This window comes from Bos indicus, chromosome 17 (genome assembly GCF_029378745.1).
Source record: "Bos indicus isolate NIAB-ARS_2022 breed Sahiwal x Tharparkar chromosome 17, NIAB-ARS_B.indTharparkar_mat_pri_1.0, whole genome shotgun sequence".
Lineage (NCBI taxonomy): Eukaryota > Metazoa > Chordata > Mammalia > Artiodactyla > Bovidae > Bos > Bos indicus.
The window spans coordinates 50,292,452-50,314,340 of NC_091776.1; positions in this window are offsets into that span (position 1 = coordinate 50,292,452).

Consider the following 21,889-nt stretch of genomic DNA (forward strand, 5'->3'; position numbering starts at 1 on the left):
GACTTATTTATTTTAACAGTATTTTGTGCAGACTTGACATCTGGGGAAATCAAGAGGATCTGGAACTGCTAGTCCCTGCCCCTCAATCGCTGTTACAGCAGCCATCTTTACATCATTCTAAGCTAGAGAGTGGGAGGATTATTTCAATTTTACGTTTGCTCAAATTTTACTGTGTGTATACAATAAGTCCCCTACACATGAAACTTCAAGTTTCGAACTTTCAAAGATGCAAACTAGCTACTTAGGGAAGTAATCAGGAAAAAAAAGTTGGGAAACACTGCTCTAATAGAGGAGAAAAATGAGGCTGAGGGAAAGTTGCTAAGTCTAATTTCTGCGATAGTTATCATCATCATCATTGAAAATATTGTATATACATGCCCTGAATTAATCCTTCTAACAGTCTTTAAGGAGTAAGAACTGTTAGTTGGGTATGTAGGCTAACTTTGTTGGACTTATGAATGTGTTCTCAGAACAGAACTAATTCGTATGCAGGGGACTTACTGTATTGCTATTCATTCCTACAATGAAATTTTGTTTTAATCTGACTCTGTGCTAGGTGTTCGCTAGGAGTTATGGGTGAGACACTGAACAAGACAGCTCTGGTCTCTGATCCTCCAGAACTCAGTGTCTGTAAGTTAGAAATAAAGTTGTGTAGTCCCTGACAGTCTCTGATGAGATCTATCTAGATATATCATTCCCAGAACATTGCTAGAAAGTCCATATACACGCGCTGTTGGATACAGGTGTGATAACTGAGGTCCAGAACACTAGGGTTGGTGGTCAACATGGAGCTCAGACTGGATGAAGTCCTGAGTCCGAACAAGTGTTCCTCCTTCCAAAGCTCATTCTCTCTTTGCCTGCCAACATATATCTTAGGCAAAGAAGGCCCTGCGAGTTCATCTGCATGATGTCAGGATTTCTAAGACCGTCCCAGGGGAGAAATGTGTCAAGCAATGATTAAAAAGAAATCATCACCCCATGATGATTAATTCTATTTTCTCTCTCCAGATATTTAAAATCATTTTTACTTTTGATACAATTTTTAAAGGTTGCACTCCTTTTAGAGTTATTACAAAATACTGGCTATATTCCCTGAGCTGTTCAATATACCCTTGTAGCCTGTCTTACACTCAATACTTTGTCTCTCCCTTGCATTCACACCTATAGCTCCCTTCCCAATTTCCCCACTGGTAACCATTAGTTTGTTCTCTATAATTGTGAGTCTGCCTCCTTTTTGTTTTATTCACTAATTTGTTGTATTTTTTAGATGCCACATGTAAGTGATAGCATACAGTATTTGCCTTTTGCTTTCTGACATTTTACTGAGCATGATGCCCTCCAAGTCCGTCCATGTTGCTGCAGACGGCAACATTTCGTTCTTTTTTATCACTGAGTAGTATTCCGTTGGGCCTATACACTACATCTTCTTTATCCATTCAAGTGTTGATGGACACTTAGATTGCTACCATACGTTGGCAATAAATCAATAAATAATGCTGTTATGACAGGGTGCATGTATCTTTTCTAGTCAGTGTTTTTGGTATTTTCAGATATATACACAAGGTGAGGTTGCTGGATCATATGGTAGTTCTATTTTTAAGTTTTTCAGGGCACCTCCATACTGTTCTCCATAGTGGCTGCAACAATTTATGTTCCCACCACCAGTGTAGGAGGGTTCTGTTTTCTGCACATCCTCTTCAGCATTTGTTATTTGTGGTCTTTTTTTAAAATTAATTTATCTTTTTATTGAAGGGTAATTGCTTTACAGAATTTTGTTGTTTTCTGTCAAACCTCAACATGAATCCACCATTCAGTTCAGCTCAGTTCAGTTCAGTTGCTCAGTCATGTCCAACTCTTTGTGACCCCATGAATCGCAGCACTCCAGGCCTCCCTGTCCATCATCAACTCCCGGAGTTCACCCAGACTCACGTCCATCGAGTCGGTGATGCCATCCAGCCATCTCATCCTCTGTTGTCCCCTTCTCCTCCTGCCCCCAATTCCTCCCAGCATCAGGGTCTTTTCCAGTGAGTCAACTCTTCACATAAGGCGGCCAAAGTACTGGGATTTCAGCTTTAGCATCATTCCTTCCAAAGACCACCCAGGGCTGATCTTCTTTAGAATGGACTGGTTGGATCTCCTTGCAGTCCAAGGGACTCTCAAGAGTCTTCTCCAACACCACAGTTCAAAAGCATCAATTCTTCGGCACTCAGCTTTCTTCACAGTCCAACTCTCACATCCATACATGACTACTGGAAAAACCATAGCCTAGACTAGACGGACCTTTGTTGGCAAAGAAATGTCTCTGCTTTTGAGTATGCTATCTAGGTTGGTCATAACTTTCCTTTCAAGGAGTAAGTGTCTTTTAATTTCATGGCTGCAGTCACCATCTGCAGTGATTTTGAATCCGCCATAGATATACATATATTCCCCTCCCTTTTGAACCTCCCTCCCATCCCTTTTCTCTACACCCTCTCCAGCATTTTTTTTTTTTTTTGTAGACTTTTTGATGGTGGCCATTCTGACTGGTGTGAGATAATATCTGATTGTAGTTTTGATTTGCATTTCTCTAATAATGAGCAATGTTAAGCATCTTTTCATGTGTTTGTTAGCCATCTGTATGTCTTCTTTGGAGAAACATCTGTTTAGGTCTTTTTCCCACTTTTTGTTTGGGTTGTTTGTTTTTCTGGTATTGAGTTGTTGTTTTGGAAATTAATCCTTTGTCAGTTGTTTCATTTGCTATTATTTTCTCCCATTCTGAGGGTTGTCTTTTCACCTTGCTTATAGTTCCCTTTGCTGTGCAAAAGCTTTTAAGTTTAATCAGGTCCCACTTGTTTACTTTTGTTTTTATTTCTGTTACTCTAAGAGCTGGGTCATGGAGGATCTTGCTTTGATTTATGTCATTAAGTGCTCTGCCTATGTTTTCCTCTAAGAATTTTATAGTTTCTGGTCTTACAAATAGGTCTTTAATCCATTTTGAGTTTATCTTTGTGTATGGTGTTAGGAAGTGTTCTGATTTCATTCTTTTACATACAGCTTTCCCAGCACCATTTATTGAAGAGGCTGTCTTTGCCCCATTGTATATTCTTGCCTCCTTTGTCAAAAATAAGGTACCCATAGGTGCATGGGTTTATTTCTCGGCTTTCTATCTTGTTCCATTGGCCTCTTTTTCTGTTTTTGTGCCAGTATCATACTGTCTTGATGACTGTAGCTTTATAATATAATTTGAAGTCAGGAAGGTTGATTCCTCCAGACCCATTCTTATTTCTCAAGACTGCTTTGGCTATTCGGGTCTTTTGTGTATCCATATGAATTGTGAAATTTTTTGTTCTAGTTCTGTGAAAAATGCCATTGGTAATTTGATAGGGATCACATTGAATCCTGTAGATTGCATTTGGTAGTATAGTCATTTTCACAATATTGATTCTTCCTACCCAGGAATGTGGAATATCTCTCCATCTGTTTATGTGGTCTTTGATTCTTTCATTAGTGTCTTATAATTTTCTGTGTACAGTTCTTTGCCTCCTTAGGTAAGTTTATTGCTAGATATTTAATTCTTTTTGTTGCAATGGTGAATGGGAGTGGTTCCTTAATTTCTCTTTCTGATTTTTCATTTTTAGTATATAGAAATTCAAGTGATTTCTGTGTATTGATTTTGTATCCTGCAACTTTGCTAAATTCACTGATTAGCTCTAGTAATTTTCTGATACTATCTTTAGGGTTTTTTATGTACAGTATCATGTCATCTGCAAACAGTGAGAGCTTTACTTCTTCTTTTCCGATCTGGATTCCTTTTATTTCTTTTTCTTCTCTAATTGTTGTAGCTAGGATTTCCAGAACTATGTTGAATAATAGTGGGGAAAGTGGGCACTCTTGTCTTATTCCTGATCTTAGAGGGAATGCTTTCAGTTTTTCACCATTGAGAATAATGTTTGCTGTAGGCTTATCATATATGGCCTTTACTATGACGAGGTAAGTTCCTTAAATGCCCATTTTTTGAAAAGTTTTAATCATAAATGAGTGCTTAATTTTACCAAAGGTTTTTTATGTATCTATTGAGATTATCATATGGTTTTTATATTTCAATTTGTTAATATGGTATATCACATTGATTGATTTGTGTATATTGAAGAATCCTTGCATCTCTGGAATAAACCCAACTTGATCAAGATGTATGAGCTTTTTGATGTATTGCTGAATTCTGTTTGCTAAAATTTGTTGAGGATATTTGCAGCCATGTTGATCAGTGATATTGGCCTGTAGTTTTATTTTTATATGTTTTTCTGTTTATATGTTTTCTTTTTTTATGTGTCTTCAGGTCTGAAGTGGATTTCTTGTAGACAGCATGTATATGGGTCTTGTTTTTTTATGCATTCAGCCACTCTATGTTTTTTGTTTGGAGCATTTAATCCATTTACATTTAAAGTAATTATTCATATATATGTTCCTATTGCCATTTTTTAAATTGTTTGGGTTGATTTTATAGGTCTTTTTTCCTCTTTTGTATTTCTTGACTATATAATTCCCTTTAACATTTGTTGTAAAGCTGGTTCGGTGGTACTTAATTCTCTTAACTTTTGCTTAACTGAAAAGCTTTTGATTTCTCTATCAATTTTGAATGAGATCCTTGCCAGGTACAGTAATCTTGGTTGTAGAGTTTTCCCTTTCAGAACTTTAAATATATCCTTCCATTCCCTTCTGGCCTACAGAGGTTCTGCTGAAAGATCAGCTGTTAAATGTATGGGGTTTCCCGTGTATGCTACCTGTTGCTTTTTCCTTGCTGCTTTTAATATTTTTTCTTTGTGTTTAGTCTTTATTAGTTTGATTAGTATGTGTCTTGGCATGTTTCTCCTTGAGTTTATCCTGTATGGGACTCTTCGTGCCTCTTGGACTTGATTGACTATTTCCTTTTCCATTTTGGAGAAATTTTCAACTATAATCTCTTCAAAAATTTTCTCATACCCTTTCTTTTTCTCTTCTTCTTCTGGGCCTCTATAATTCAAATGTTGATGTGTTTGATATTGTCCCAAAGGTCTCTGAGACTATCCTCAGTTCTTTTCATTCTTTTTCCTTTATTCTGCTCTTCAGAAGTTATTTCCACCATTTTATCTTCCAGCTCACTGATTCATTTTTCTGCTTCAGATATTCTGCTATTGACTCCTTCTAGAGCATTTTTAATTTCAGTAATTGTGTTGTTTGTCTCTGTATGTTTATTCTTTAGTTCTTCTCAGTTCAGTTCAGTTCAGTCACTCAGTCGTGTCTGACTCTTTGCGACCCCATGAATCACAGCACACCAGGCCTCCCTGTCCATCACCAACTCCCGGAGTTCACCCAGACTCAAGTCCATCAAGTCAGTGATGCCATCCAACCATCTCATCCTCTGTCGTCCCCTTCTCCTCCTGCCCCCAATCCCTCCCAGAATCAGAGTCTAGGTCTTTGTTAATTGATTCTTGCATTTTCTCCATTTTCTTTTCAAGGTTTTTTTATAATATTTACCATTATTATTCTGAATTCTTTTTCAGGTGGTTTGCTTATTTCCTCTTCATTTACTTGGAATTCTGTGTTTTTAATTTGTTCCTTCATTTGTGTAGTATTTCTCTGCCTTTTCATTATTTTTAATTTATTGTGGCCTGAGGTCTCCTTTTCCCAGGCTTCAGGGTTGAATTCTTTCTTCCTTTTGGTTTCTGCCCTCCTAAGGTTGGTCCAGTGGGTTGTGTAAGCTTCCTTTAGGGTGAGATTTGTTCTGAGCTTTTGTTTGTTTGTTTTTCCTCTGATGGGCAAGGTTGAATGAGGTGGTAATCCTGTCTGCTGATGATCGGGTTTGTATTTTTGTTTCTCTGTTGTTTAGATGAGGCATCCTGCACAGGGTGCTACTGGTGGTTGCATGATGCCTGGTCTTATATTCAAGTGGTTTTCTTTGTGTGAGTTCTCACTACTTGATACTTCCCAGGATTGCTTCTCTGGTACTCTAGGGTCTTGGACTCAGTGCTCCCACTCCAAAGGCTCAGGGCTTGATCTTGAAGCCAAGAGGGTGGTGTTCACCAGTGCTGTTATTGCAACTGTTAGGTTCCTGGCTTCTCAGCTAGGATGTTCAGTGACCTCAGGCAAGTCGTTATCTCCTTCTCTCTAATGCTTTTTTTTTTTTTTTTTGACAACTAATGAATTCATCTGCCCAGGACAGCCCCTCCAGAGGGAGGTAAACAATTCCAGGCTCTCAGACCCCATCTGCTAAGTGAACCAGCATCTGTGGTCTTTTCCATGATGACCATTCTGACAGATGTGAGGTGACATCTCTTTGTGGCTTTGATTTGTGTTTCCCTGATGATTGGCAATGTTGCGCATCTTTTCATGTGCCAATCTTGATGTTTCAGTATACTCTTTATTCTCATTCTCACCCAGTTATGTTGTACTCCTGAACTGTCTGGTGATTCCCTGTAGACACAAAATCAGTCATTCATTTCTCTTCTTTACACATCACTCCCCATCACCGCTCTCAGAACTAGGGTTGCCAAGTGACATAATGGACATCTGACTAAATTTGAATTTCACATAGGTTATGAATTTTTAGGATATTTATGCTAAGTCACTTCAGTCATGTCCAACTCTTTGTGACCCTATGGACTGTAGACTGCCAGGCTCCTCTGTCCATGGGATTCTCCAGGCAGGAATACTGGAGTGGGTTGCCATGCCCTCCTTCAGGGAATCTTCCCAACCCAGGGATTGAGCCTGGGTCTCCTGCAGCTCCTGCATTGCAGGTGGATTTTTTACAGCTGAGCCACTGGGGAAGTCCAATTTTTAGTGTAAGAATGTCCCAAATATTGCTTGGAATATACATATATTAAAATTATTGATTACTTATCTGAAATTTAATTTAACTGGGGTATCCGGCAATTTTACTTGGTAAATCTAATCATTCTTCTCATAACATCTTCCTCCTCCTTTTTCTAAGAAGCATGAACAGTGCCTACGTAATTATTCTTGTTTTACTTCATGCTCTTTTTCATCTTTAGAAATCTCAATTGATATAAGAACTAGATGCTAGGGAGAAATATTTTAAATAATTTCTTTCTACATTGATTATTTGCACCTCCAGTCTCAAAGGAAAAAAAAATCAGACTATAAAGTACAGGAACAATCCAAGGACCCAATGCAAAACCCTATTCATTTTCTTTAATAAATAGCAGTTTTGAAAACTAGAATTTATAAGGAGATAATATATTTTTGCAAGCTTTAATATTTGAATGCAGGGTTTGATATTTCCAGCCTCAAGAAATGAAATTCTAATGGATAAAAGACAAAAGCTAGAATCCTTTTGTGGAAATATATAATCAGAAGCTTTTGATAATAATAGGGCTTATTGAGATGCTTACTCTATACATACAAAAGGATAGATTTATGGAGGTCAAGGGAACATTTGGGGGATTTTCAGTGGCTTAATAGTTTTAAAAGATCCCTAAAGTTATAAGATTATATTGCCCCAAAGAAATAATTAGATTTGTAATAGATAAAAGTGGAGTTTGTTTGTTTGTTTTGTCATGCAGCATATGGGACCTTAGTTCCCAGACCAGGGATTGAACCCACACCCTTTGCATTGGAAGGGCAGTGTCTTAACCACTATACCACCAGGGAAATCCCAAAAGTGTTTTAAGATAGCCTTCCTTTCTACAGTGGAAATAGGGCGGTTTGTATCACCATAGTCAGGGTGTGACCTGGCTCGTACCCATCTTAATATTAAGGACATAAAAGGGAAATTTTTTTCACACTAAAATAATTAGCATGATTAATTTTGCCTCTCAAATTCCCCTCTGGGTGAAGGGTTGGGGGTGAAGTGGGAGTGGGGAGTGATGTCAGGGTACATAGAAAAGAATGCCAACACTTACATTGGTCCCTTAATCAAATACCCTACATGGTAACATCTGTTTCAGTTCATTACTAGGGAAAAAGCAACTTGATCTTGATGATTTTGAGATAGTGAAATGGATGTGAACAGCTGCTTAATAAAACAGGATAGCACTCAAAGAATTTTCAAGCAGGGTGAAGTAAGCAAGATACGAAAAAGTTACAGGACTTCCCTGATGGTCCAGTGGTTAAGAATCCACCTGCAAGTTCAGAGGACACCAGTTTGATCTCTGGTCTGGAAAGATCCCACATGCTACTGAGCAACTAAGCCCGAGTGCCACAACTACTGAGTCAGCAAAACAAGAGAAGCCACCACAGGGAGAAGAGAAGCCCATGTACCACGAGGAGTAGCCCCCACTCGCTGCAACTAGAGAAAGCCTATCTACAGCAACAAAGACCCATCACAGTCAAAACAAATAAGTAAAAAAATGTTCAGAAAGAAAAATTATGGGAGGAGTAATCATGGTCATCTTTCTTGAGAGGTCTGTCCTCCTAGTCTGGCCACACTGAAAAATCCAGGTGAAGGTCATAATCTGACCACAATAAACTACAGCTGACCCTTGAAGAATGAGGGATTAGCCGTGCTGACCCTCCAATTCACATATAACTTACAGTTAACCCTCTGTATTCACAAATTCAACCAACCATGAATTGTGTAAAACTCAAGTATTATTTCTCTCCTGGCTCAGGTGGTAAAGAATCCACCTGCAATGTGGGAGACCGGGGTTTGATCCCTGGGTTGGGAAGATCCCCTGGAGAAGGGAACGGCTACCCATTCTGGTATTCTGGTCTGGAGAATTCCATGGACTGTACAGTCCATTTTCTCGCAAAGAGTCGGATATGACTGAGCGACTCTCACTTTCACTTCACTTTCAAGTATTACTATGGGGTGGAGGTTGGAGTGTGTGTGGGGAAACAGGTATAAGTGGACGCTTACAGTTCAAGTCTAGGTTGTTCAAGGATCACTTCTGTATTCTGTGGAAAATATCTTCCATAACAGAGTGATAAACCACCTGCCTGATGCTCTGAGCCAGGTTTAGCATGAGACAGCACAGAATAAGCCATCTCTTTGTATCATCTATTGCCCTGGTTAGGGGGCTGTGTGTGTGCTAAGTCACTTCAGTCATGTCTGACTCTTTGTGACCCTATGGACTGTAGCCCATCAGGTTCCTCTGTCCAAGGGATTCTCTAGGCAAGGAAACTGGAGTGGGTTGCCATGCCCTCCTTCAGGGGATCTTCCCAACCCAGGGATCGAACCAAAGGCAGGTTCTTTACCACTAGCACCACCTGGAAAGCCCAAAGGATCATCACAAGATAGCTCTAAGATGAGAAAGTAAAGCCATAAAATTTCTGCAGACAGTGAGACAGTGTCCCCCTGTGGACCTATTCCCAGTCCAACAAAATCAACTGCAAGGGACTTCCCTGGTGGTCCAGTGGTGAAGAATCCACCTGCTAATGCTGGGGACACATGTTTGATCCCTGGTCAGGGGAGATCCCACATGCCAAGGGGCAACGAAGCCTGTGCACCCCCACTACAAAAGCCTGTGGGCCTTGGAGGCTTGTGCTCCACTGCACGAGAAGCCACCACAATGAAAAGCTGGTGCACCACAACGGAAAGTGCTCCCTGCTCATTGCAACTAGAGAAAGCCCGTGCACAGCAACAAAGACCCAGCACGGCCATAAACAAATAAATAAAGAACCAACTGCAAAACCGTTTCAAGTGGTCAAACAACAGGGAGTCACGTCAAGATACAAAATTGTCTGCACAGAAACAGGGAGAACAACTGTCAGCTCTCAAAGGAGTAGACCATAATTTGGAAAAACAGGATGCCTCATTCTAATGCAAGTCATTTTAGACACAACATTCTAAAACATCCACACTTCGGGGGGAAAAAACACATGATTATCAGAAATTATTCAAATGGAAGACAAAGCAGAATCGCCTCCCATCCTGTGCTGTAAAAACACAGTAGAGAAGCTACTATAAAAATAGCCATGTGAATGGTTGTTTTAAGCTTTTCACAGCTTATTTAAGTCATAAATTGAAGGCTTTGTCTCAGAGGAAGGAAAGAAGTATTTGCACCAGGACCTATTCCAGAACGGCTCTGAAATTTACCATCACGTGGAGGGTGCTAAAGAGAGCCCCTGGCAGAATCAAGCTCCCCCAGCTGGGTTGGCCAGGGAGAAGACTAGGAATGGAGCAAAGGGTGAAACTATGAATGTGTCTCAGATGAGATGGTTGGATGGCATCCCCAACTCAAACTCATTTGCTCATGAGTTTGAGCAAATTCTGGGAGATGGTGAAGGATGGGAAAGCCTGGCATGCTGCAGTTCATGGGATCGAAAGAGTTGGACACAACTGAGTGACTGAACAACAATACAAAAACAAAAGGTTCGATACAAGTTCAGGTCAGTTCAGTTCAGTTGCTCAGTCGTGTCCAACTCTGTGCGACCCCATGAATCGCAGCACGCCAGGCCTTCCTGTCCATCATCAACTCCCGGAGTTCACCCAGACCCACGTCCATTGAGTCAGTGATGCCATCCAGCCATCTCATCCTCTGTCGTCCCCTTCTCCTCCTGCCCCCAATCCCTCCCAACATCAGAGTCTTTTCCAATGAGTCAACTCTTCGCATGAGGTGACCAAAGTACTGGAGTTTCAGTTTCAGCATCATTCCCTCTAAAGAAATCCCAGGGCTGATCTCCTTCAGAATGGACTGGTTGGATCTCCTTGCAGCCCAACGGACTCTCAAGAGTCTTCTCCAACACCACAGTTCAAAAGCATCAATTCTTCGGCGCTCAGCCTTCTTCACAGTCCAACTCTCACATCCATACATGACCACAGGAAAAACCATAGCCTTGACTAGACCGACCTTTGTTGGCAAAGTAATGTCTCTGCTTTTGAATATGTTATCTAGGTTGGTCATAACTTTCCTTCCAAGGAGTAAGCGTCTTTTAATTTCATGGCTGCAGTCACCATCTGCAGTGATTTTGGAGCCCAGAAAAATAAAGTCTGACAAAGTACTGCTAGGAAAACAGGGGAACTCCCAGCAATTGTCCCACCTCTGGGAGGAATTCATAGCGCCCTGTAAGAGTCCTGACAATCAATGAATTACTTTCAGGACATAATTTCACAATTAAGCATAATAAAAATGAAATGTTCACCACATAAAAAAAATGTAACAGAATGGAAAATGGCAGAACCAGTAAGTGGAGAGAAAGAATAATAGTCTAACTCAAATCATTCTGGAAAAGAGGGGGGAAATAGGCATTAGAAAGGCAGAGGGAGCAAGAGAAATAAACTGAAATGTCTATTATCTTAATATCATGCGGAATATCTTTAAGGAAGGGAACCCTGTGCTTGGGAAGATATATGCAGAGGCCATTTGGGGGGAAAACCAGGCTTGGAAACCAAGCTCTTGAATGTAAAACAATCAAAAATGCTTTTCACAATTCTTCATGAGATGATGGAGCTTCCCAGGTGGCACACTGGTAAAGAATCTGCCCGCCAATGCTGGGATCGCAAGAGGTGCAGATTTGATCCCTGGGTTGGGAAGATCCCCTGGAGGAGGAAATATCAACTTGCTCAAATATTTTTCCCTGAAAAATTTCAAGGACAGAGGAACCTGGTGGGTTACAGTTGGTGGGGTCGCAAAGAGTTGGACCCAACTGAGCAACTGAGCACACACACACACGTGAGGTGATGAGAGGTATTTATTAGTGATCCTTTGTAAAAGCAAGACAAGCACAGCAAGTAGAGGGGTATAGAAGGGTGGGAGAGGAACTGAGGTAGCCAGCCTAAAGGGCACCTTTTTTCTCTTTTTGATCATGCCCCAAGGCTTGCAGGATCTTAGTTTCCCAACCAGGAATTGAACCCTCTGCGTGGGAAACATGGAGTCTTAACCACTGAACTGCCAGGAAGTCCCAAGAAACCTTACACGTGTTACAGGGGGTCCATTCGTCCATCTCAGTACTTGGTGGGCAGAGCAGGAGCTGCATGCCAGGCCCCCCACTGCTTCCCCCACTTGGCATCTGTGCAAATCTACAGACAGTGACCACGGTGGAGACAGGAGTCAAATCAACCAGAAGTGGGCTCCAAGGAAAGGCTCCCTGCCTGAAGACCCAGCCTCATGTAAAGTTCAGACTGAAGAGTCAGGGTGTGCTTTAGGCTCCCCGTGAAGTCATCTGCATTGCTGTGGTGTAATCCCTGTCCTTGTGACTCCCAGCTTCCTCCCATGTTCGACAGAGTCTCTTGGACTTGCAAATGCTTGACATGAGCAATGCTTCTGAGCAAATGGGGCAAGGGGCTGGCTGGTGAGCTTCTGGGCACAGTCGTTGTTCTAGAAATAGAGGGTTGACCCCTAGTCCCACGAGATTAGTGGGCTGCAGGAAATGAGCTCTCTGCTGCAGAAACCTTGCTGAAGTTAGAGTTCACCTCAGGAAGCACAAACTGTCCATATTTTAGCAGGCTTCTCCAGGGACACTAGTGATAAAGAATCTACTTGCCAGTGCAGGAGACTAAGAGACCTGGATTTGATCCCTGGGTCAGGAAGGTCCCCTGGACAAAGGCAACCCACTTCAGAATTCTTGCCTGGAGAATCCCATGGACAGAGGAGCTGGGCAGGTCATAGGGTCTCACAGAGTCGGACACGGCTGAAATGACTTAGCATCACACTAGGAGGTTTGTGATGACAACTGCCCATCCACGCTGAGGTCCTGTCGGTTTGGTGAGTAAGGGCTAACCAATGTTTTTTGTTTTTCCAATGACAGCATCCAGAAACTCTGAAGCAATAACCTGGTGGATTTATAAAAGCTGCCATCACAAGCAGTACCATGTTACCCACGGTCCACAGATTATGCCTGATGGCTGGACATTACATCTGCCAGATGCTTTGCAACTGTGTACAACATCTATTCTGTGGACGGAACCATCAGCTCAATGCCTCAGAGGGGCTCAGCCCAGAAGGTCCAGCCAGGTCCCTCCCCCACCCACTGCCCAAGCTGCAACCAGAGTGTATCCCAGGGCTTGGTGGGACCTACTGAGAAACAATATGCTCTTTTCTGCTGGACTTCAGCCTGGAGGAACAGGCAGCCCATGCTGCCCCCATGAGGGAAGATCCTGCCTGACAACAGAACATACATGGCAGATGGCAAGAAATGAGGTTACGGGACTTCTCTGCTGGTCCAGTGGCTAAGACTCTCAATGCACAGGGCCCGGGTTTGATCCCTGGTCAGGGAACCAGATCCCACACGCTGCCACTAACAATTCACATGCCTCAACTAAGACCAAGAGCAGCCAAATACATAAATAAACAGATTTTTTTAGAAAAAAAGAAATGAGGTTAAGAAAAACTCTATTCTGATGAGCCCCTGGATCTAGCTGAACCTTCAAGCCAAACTGTTCATGAATACTTTAGCAACACAAAACATATTTTTGTGTTATTTGTGTAAGCCAATTTGAATTGGATCGACTCTTATGAAAGAAAGAGGCCAACCTGATACATATAAATTCAGGACCATCTATAGTTAACCTCAGTCTCCCTTCTTTGTAGAATAACATTTACAGCCAAGTGGACATAGGAGCGAGGGGGATGGAAGGGGGCAGTGGAGTTGGAGTGGAAGTTTTAGCAGAACGACCAGCCTGAGAACTGGGTGGGTATAAACGGGTGGTCTTATAATCGCCACCAGAAAAGCATTGTGTCCACATGGTGCATGTGTGCTAAGTTGCCTCAGGTGTGTCTGACTCTTCTGGACCCTATGGGCTGTAGCCTGCCAGGCTCCCCATTCGTGGGATTCTCCAGGCAAGAATACTGGAGTGAGTTGCCATGCCCTCCTCCAGGGGATCTTCCCAACTCAGGTATTGAACCCGAGTCTCTTCCATCTCCTGCATTGGCAAGTAGGTTTTTTTTTTACCACTAGTGCTGTCTGGGAAGCCCATTCACATGGTATTACCCATGAAATAAAATGCTCTATGAGGCTTATCCATCTCTTCCGTGGGTTCATCGTAACTAAACAAGCACCTTTTAAAAGTATACTATTTTGAAAGAAAGTAATTTTAGTTGCATGGTGAATTACACGGACCAGTGGACTTTGAAAACAGCCTATTCTAAACTGATACACTGGAAAAAAACATTTCTGAAACAATTAATACTGAATTAGCTTGCATGCCTCCTTTGGGATTCAGTGTGGAAGATATTTAGACCCCAGAACAGATGACCCATTCCGGATAATTCCAATGGCTCCACCCTCCCTCTAAATGTTGGGCTTCCCTGATAGCTCAGTTGGTAAAGAAACCGCCTGCAATGCAGGAGACCCCAATTCAACTCCTGGTTTGGGAAGATCCACTGGAGAATGGATAGGCTACCCACTTCAGCATTCTTGGGCTTCCCTGGTGGCTCAGCTGGTAAAGAATCCACTTGCAATGTGGTAGACCTGGGTTTGATCCCTGGATTGGGAAGATCCTCTGGAGAATGGAAAGGCTACCCACTCCAGTATTCTGACCTGTAGAATTCCATAGTCCATGGGGTCACAAAGAGTCAGACATGACTGAGCGACTTTCACTTCACTTCACTCCCTCTGAATACTGAACTTTACGAGGGCTTGGAGATCCAGAGAAACCACATTGGCAAAGCTTCAGAGATTGTTTTTCTGGGAAATGGGCATTTATTTCATATACAGGCACACAAACCAAAACCAAACAATCAATTCAATACTTGAAAACTTCCATGTCCACAGAAGAAACAATCATCTAAACTGTTAAGGATAATATTCATCATATCCCTAGAACACTATTTCCTTTTGGCCACACATCAAAAATGTAGATGAAGGAGGGCAGAGCATGTCACCGCAAAGTGGATCCCTTTGGGATGTTGATTATTTTGAATTAAAGTTACTCAAGAAACAGTTGGTGCAAGAAAGATGTTCTGAACCTCCTTTGTCCCCCCAAAAGCAGGAAATATATCTCCCACGTGGGACTTCGCTCGTGGTCCAGTGGCTAAGACACCATGCTTCCCGTGCAGGGGGCCCAGGTTTAATGCCTGGTCAGGGTTTACCAGCTGACACTAGTGGTAAAGAACCCAGCCGCCAGTGCAGGAGACATAAGAGACATAAGACAGGTTCAATCCCTGGGTCGAGAAGGTCCCACCCGCTCCAGGATTCTTGCCTAGAGAATCCCATGGGTGGAGGAGCCTGGCAGGCTACAGGTCTGCCAGTCCATAGCTTCGCAGTCAGACTCGACTGAAGCGACTTAACACATATGCCGAGACTAGATCCCACATGCCACGACTGAAAGATGCCGTGTGCCTCCACAAAGACCTGCTGCAGCCAAACAAATAAACAATTTTTTTTTTAAGAGGAAGAAATAAGCTTCACTAAAATACCCTTCTATTGGGTCAGGCCACTAAGCTTTGGGGATTATATGTTCCCGAAACTAGCATTATTTTATCTAAGACAGGACAGCATAGAATAATAGATACCTCCTGCAAACACAGTGTGCCTTCAGTATGAAATTTAGCTTCTGCCTCTAAACATTTTCTTTAAATAAAAAAATTTTAAACTCCAGAAATCATTAAAAGGATAATTCTATTATCTAGAACTTCTAGCATTAAAGAGTTTTGAAAGTTTCTGGTGCTTATTTTTAACCAAAACACCCTCTTATTTATAAGAATGATATTTACAAGAATTTTTATGAGAATGACCACATGAACATAGCAGAAATTATTAGAATAACTGGTCAGAGAAAGTAATATGCTCATATTTCATTTTTATTCCAACAAAAATTCTTATAAAAGCCATGTAAATCCCCTATCAGGAAAATACATCAGACTCTTTTATTACCTGCATTAATGTTTACCAAAATATTTGTATATTTAAACCTTTTCTTGCTAGAGAAATCCTTTCTTTTCTCTCTAGGGACATGTATTTTATGGTGCATTAAGCCAACAAGACAAAAATTGATCTGATGTTTACTCTTATATGTGATTTAGTATAAATATGCACGAGTCTCAAATATATAGTTTTTCCTATAACTGCAAGCCCAAGTATTTCTCTCCTACAGGCTCCAGGAAAGATTGTTAAAATAGCTTTGTAATTAATCCTTCCCCATAGATGAAATTTCTCATTCCATTGTTCTCATTACAATCCCCATCTTAATCTCCTATCACATTTCAGGAACCAAAAGAAATATAGTGAAAGGTTGAAGAATGGGCCAAAAATCACTGGTGCAGTTAATATGAACATTCTAAGAAGGAGACCTTCTAAATGTAGAAAAGTACTCCATCTGATTTTCTTTAACCTTCTACTCCCTGAACCAAAAGAAATATACTGAAAGGCTGAAGAACTGGCCAAAATCACCTCTATAATTAAGATTAATAAAAGAAAGAGATCCTCTAAATACAGAAAGCTGCTACATTTGATTTTCTTTAACCTTCTACCTGGGGCTTTACAGGCAGCGCTAGTGGTAAAGAACCCACCTGCTAATGCAGGAGACATAAGAGATGCGGGTTTGATCCCTGCATTGGGAAGATCCCCTGGAGAAGGAAACGGCAACCCACTCCAGTATTCTTACCTGGGAAATCCTCTGGACAGAGGAGCCTGGCGGGCTAAAGACCATAGGATCGCACAGAGTCGGACATAGCTAAAGCGACTTAGCCGCACGCGTGCATGCAACCTTCTACTTACTGATTGAAGTAAGTACTTTGAATTGAGAGCAGTAACTGTTTAAACGCAACACATGTAATATCCAGCCTGGGTTCAGTCTGCTGGCTATGAGCTCAGATTCTCAATTCAGATGCTCTGGGTACACACCCGGGCTCCATGTCTTCCTTGCTCTGGTCTATGCCCTTGGGAAGTGCGCTGCAGAACTGCAGCAGCTGTGAGGATCACAGCAATGCCAGCAAGGTCAAGTGAAGAGGAACTCAGCTTACAGTTTCACAGAGAAATTAAATGAGACCTTGATCAAGACACCCGAAGGCCACCCTACTGCTGTTCTTTTCTGTTTATGAGAACCATTAAATGTTCTCGGTTATTTAAGTCAAATTGAGAATGGATTTGCGTCATGGGGAACCACAAGCACCCTAGCCTGTGCAGGCCCGCAGCCAACAGCACTTGACCTTTCTGAGTCAAGAAAGAATGGGCTGAAGAATGTTCTGAAGAATGCGCACAGGTTTGGCAACATAACTAATTGTATATTTTCTGTTCGTGTCACATTACGAAGTGTTCTGAAATTTGGGTCACTCTGATTTCACAGAAAAGAGGAACAAGGAAAATGTGAAAAGAAAAAAATTTGCTCAAAGAAAATATTAGAAAGTGGGATTGGGAGGATTACAAACACTTTATGTAAGAAAGGGTTACCTCCCGTGTCAGCAGCTGTCCTGAATGTCTTGCCCAATCTATTTTATTTCCTCCCGGAGAGGTCCCTCCCACACTCAAAACATTTCCTAATTTATGTGTAGTTTAAAAAAAAACCTCCTGAATCTGCATGTGTTAATGGCTGGGTAAAAGGAACATGGATAATGAATGGATAGAGAGAAAGAATAGTCAAAGCTATGGTCTTTCCAGTAGTCATGTATGGATATGAGAGTTAGACCTTAAAGAAGGCTAGGCACAAAGAATTGATGCTTTTGAAATGTGGTGCTAGAGAAGACTCTTGAGAGTCCCTTGGATAGCAAGGAGATCCAACTAGTCAACCCCAAAGGAAATTAACCCTGAAAGGAAATCAACCTTACTCCTTGGAAGGAGTGATGCTGAAGCTGAAGCTCCAATACTTTGGCCACATGACTAGAAGAGCTGACTCTTTGGAAAAGACCCTGACACTGGGAAAGGAGGAGAAGGGGACAACAGAGGATGAGATGGTTACATAGCATCACTGATTCAATGGACGTGAACTTGGGCAAACTCTGGGAGATACTGAGGGACAGGGAGGCCCGGCGTGCCGGAGTCCATGGGATTGTAAAGAGTTGGACACAGCCTAGTGACTGAACAAGAGAAAAAGTATCTTTTCTATATATCCATTAGGAAGGAAAGGATTAGCAGAGGCTTGCAGTCCACTCTCTTCCTTTATGGGGAGCATCTGGGAAGGAAGAAAGAACATCCACTCTCACTTGTTTTTCTAACTTTTTATTTTGTATTGGGGTATATCCATTTGCAATGTTGTGATAGGTTCAGGCGGACAGAGAAGGGACTCAGCCATACATGTACATGTATCTATTCTCTCCCAAACTCCCCTCCCATCCAGGCAGCCACATAACATTGAGCACAGTGTACTACACAGTAGGTCCTTGTTGGTTACCCATTTTAAATATAGTGGTGTGTATATGTCCTTCCCAAGCTCCCAGACTAGCCCTTCCTATACCACTCTCATTTCTTAGTAAACTTAGGAGATGGCATTGCCAGATGAAATACAGCAAGCCCAGTTACATTTGATTTTTCAGGTAAACTATTTTTTAGTATACGTGTGCCCCCAATATTGCACGGGACACACTTACATGAAAAAAACTCTTCTTTGTTTATCTAAATTCAACTTGTAACCGGGCATCTTATGTTTAGATTTGTTAAGTCTGACGATCTTATCAGGAAAGCTTCTGGGAAACACAATAATGGTATTTGCTAGCAAAAGAAACCTTATGAGTTAGCATGATATACTTTGTCTATGATGCATATGGTAAATACATCTGGAATCCATGGACGTGTGAGGCATTCAGAGACCCAGGACCCTTCCAGCTCATGAGGAAGTGCTCAGCCATCCTCTTCATCTGGCCAGGAGATGAGGGAAGAAAGAGCACGAAGGACCCAGCAGGAGGTAACGTGGACCAAAGCTAGAAATGCATACATCATGTCCCTTTGGCCAGAACAGTCTAAGGATGCTGGGAACATTGTTGAGCTATATCTCCGGGGGGCCAGGACCATGTTTTGTTACCAAATAGCCAGATTTTGCTCTATGTCTGCCTCATGATCTAATAAGTAGTAGCTGTTTTTTTTTTATTAAGGCTTCCCTGGTGGCTCAGTAATAAAGAATCTGCCTGCAATGCAGGAGCCACAGGAGACGTGGGCTCAATCCTTGGGTCAGGAAGATCCCCTGGAGGAGGGCATGGCAACCCACTCCAGTATTCTTGGCTGGAGAATCCCATGGACAGAGAAGCAGAGTCGGACATGACTGTAGCGACTTAGCACACACACATTCTTTTATTAGGTATACAAATTAGATCTGAAAATAATTGCAAACAAGCCCAGATACATAGTAAGCATTGGCTGTTACCATTATTATCTGATAATTATTTCAGAGAGGTTGTATGTGAGCCTTTTCTATAAAGGTAGTGAGCCAGGAGTGGGTCAAAGTACTCCTGGGGACTCTTCCCTGGTGGTCCAGGGGTTACTCCACACTTCCAATGTAGGGTGTGCGTGTTTGATCCCTGGTTGGGGATCTGACCACATGCTCAAAAAAAGCTCTCTTGGACAGGAAAATGAGTGCAAAACTACCTGACATTTTTCTGAAGACAAGTGGATATGAAATATACTCTGTGAAAAGGCAGCTTCCTTGAGCATACAATGGAGCTCAGATCCAAGATTTCCTATTTTCTTGAAGTTCTAAGCCATTGCTATGGAATGAGGCTAGAGTATCCTACAGGTGGAGAAAAAAGAGAATTCAATTCAGATGCTAGAGGGACTTTGGAGGTAACAGAGTATCCCTTCCTTCCATTCTCAAAGGAGGAGAAGGCAATAAAAGAGGTTATGAATGTCTAGAACTATTGGCAGGAATAGATTTTAAATAACGCATTTTGATCCCAAATCTTTATTATAGCAAATGGTGGATATTAGATCAAAATGCCTCATGTATCCTCAATAAAGGAGCAATGGTGCTTTCAACCCATTTGAGCTAGTTAAGCTTTCATGGATTAAAAGCCTTTTAATAATATCTGCTGAAAAGTATGTCTCTCCCAGTTCCATGCAGTAACAAAAATCATTGTACAACCATTATGTGGAGCTTGGACGGGAAAGATAATGGTCTCGGTTTTATAAAGTTGGAGGGAGTGATAGATTATACCCTGAGGTTTCAGCGGCACAATTCTATTCAATAAGCATTCAGAAGTTCAAATGTTTATCTGAGTTTTAGGACCTGCAGAGACACGCTTCAGCCCATTGGCCTATCCAGGAGCAGCTTTATCTCTTCTGGATACTAAGGAGCATGGTCGGGTGGCATGACAAGAGAAAAACGGGGATGGAGAGAAAGGGTCAGGGTTTTCCTGCTCTGGCTCATACACCAGAGATGGGAGTGGAAACCAGAGGGTGTCCTGCTTGCAGATGAAACAAGAACCACCCCACCCACGGCATACTCCAACCTCCCTCCCTTAGGGACCCCTAGAGACAGCCAGGACCCTGGAAGAGGTGCAGGGCAGTTTTTCAGGGTGGGTAATGTGCTGATGTTGCCCTGCCTTCCCCGGATCCAGGTGAGCGGACATCTGTCCAGCTTTGCCTTCTCCCCAGTACCTGAACCCAAGCTGAGAATCTGCTAGGAGCAGAACCCTCCTCTTGTGGGGGAGAGGCTGGGATGAATTGAGAGAGTAGCATTGCAGTATATACATTGCCATGTGTAAAATAGCTAGCTAGTGGGAAGCTGCCATATAACACAGGGAGCCCAGCCTAGCACTCTGTGATGACCTAGAGGGGTGGGATGGGCGGATGGGTTGGAAGGGAAACACAAGAGGGAGGCGATATACATATACTTACGGGAGATCCGTGTTTGTAGAGTGGAAACCAACACAACATTGCAAAGCAATTATCCTAATTAGAAATGATTTTTTAAGAAGAACCCTTTTCTAGCAGAATCAATATTTCACTATTCATTAGCTTATTTTGCCTTTAAACTAACTTAATTCAATAAACACCTTTGTCCTTCCCTCTCTCCTCCCCTTTCCACCTCTTTCTTTCCCATTTGCCCTCAACATCACATTCTCCTTTCTGTATCGTTTGTAGATCATCAGACTTGAAAGTTGAGGGCCTTTGTAGCTGTTCCTAAAAGATCATACAAATGTGTATGCTTTACCAGGATCACTACTCTGTGATCATAAACGCTTTCTGATCTCCATTTCCTCCCAGTATCAGGGACCACTTAGCTTCTGTCTAGAATAACAGATGAAAACCAAAGCTATAAACTGCCATAGGTCAAGACTCCCTAATACCAAGATATATACACACACTCCCCTACCTGAATCTGGGTAGTGATTTTTTTTTCCACCCAGCATCTGATTCCTTTCAATATTCACCAAAGAAACTGTGCAAAACCTTTGGAACACTCTGTAAGAAGCTTTAACCTAAATGACATTCATAATGCTCTTTCCCCAAAAGTGTTCTATTTGAGAGAACAGAACGGATGTTTTCCCCTTCCCGATCAAAACGTAACCTATTTTTGAGGGTGTTCTTTACTTCTTCAATGGAAAAGAGTCTTAACGTTGTGGGATAAATATAAGAACAGATTAAAACTATTCTCCACTTTCCTTCAGGGGTCAGGAGTAGTAAATTTATATCCTAAGATAATATATGGGCTTCCTTGGTGATTCAGACAGTAAAGAATTTGCCTGCAATGCAGGAGACCGGGTTCAATCCCTGGGTCAGGAAGATCCCCTGGAGACGGAAATGGCAACCCACTCCAGTATTCTTGCCTGGAGAATTCCATGGATAGAGGAGTCTGGCGGGCTACAGTCTGTGGGTCACAGAGAGTCAGACATGACTGAGCAACTAACACAAACACACAGGATGGGCTACTAGAGAAAGGTGTTCATTTCAATTTGGCAGAAGATTAAGCATCCCTTTAGTTATTGTAAAAATGCAGTCATAAAAATGAATAAGTATAATTTGAACCCAACATTTAGGTTTTAGGGAAGACCTTTAACAGGCAAAATTTGGGGGCAGATCTTCAGGGCATGTGACGTTCCTAAGATTGGTTGGTGGAGAGGTAATAGGTGATGATCCAGGAATCTCAGTCATCAGTCTTCTGGTTCCA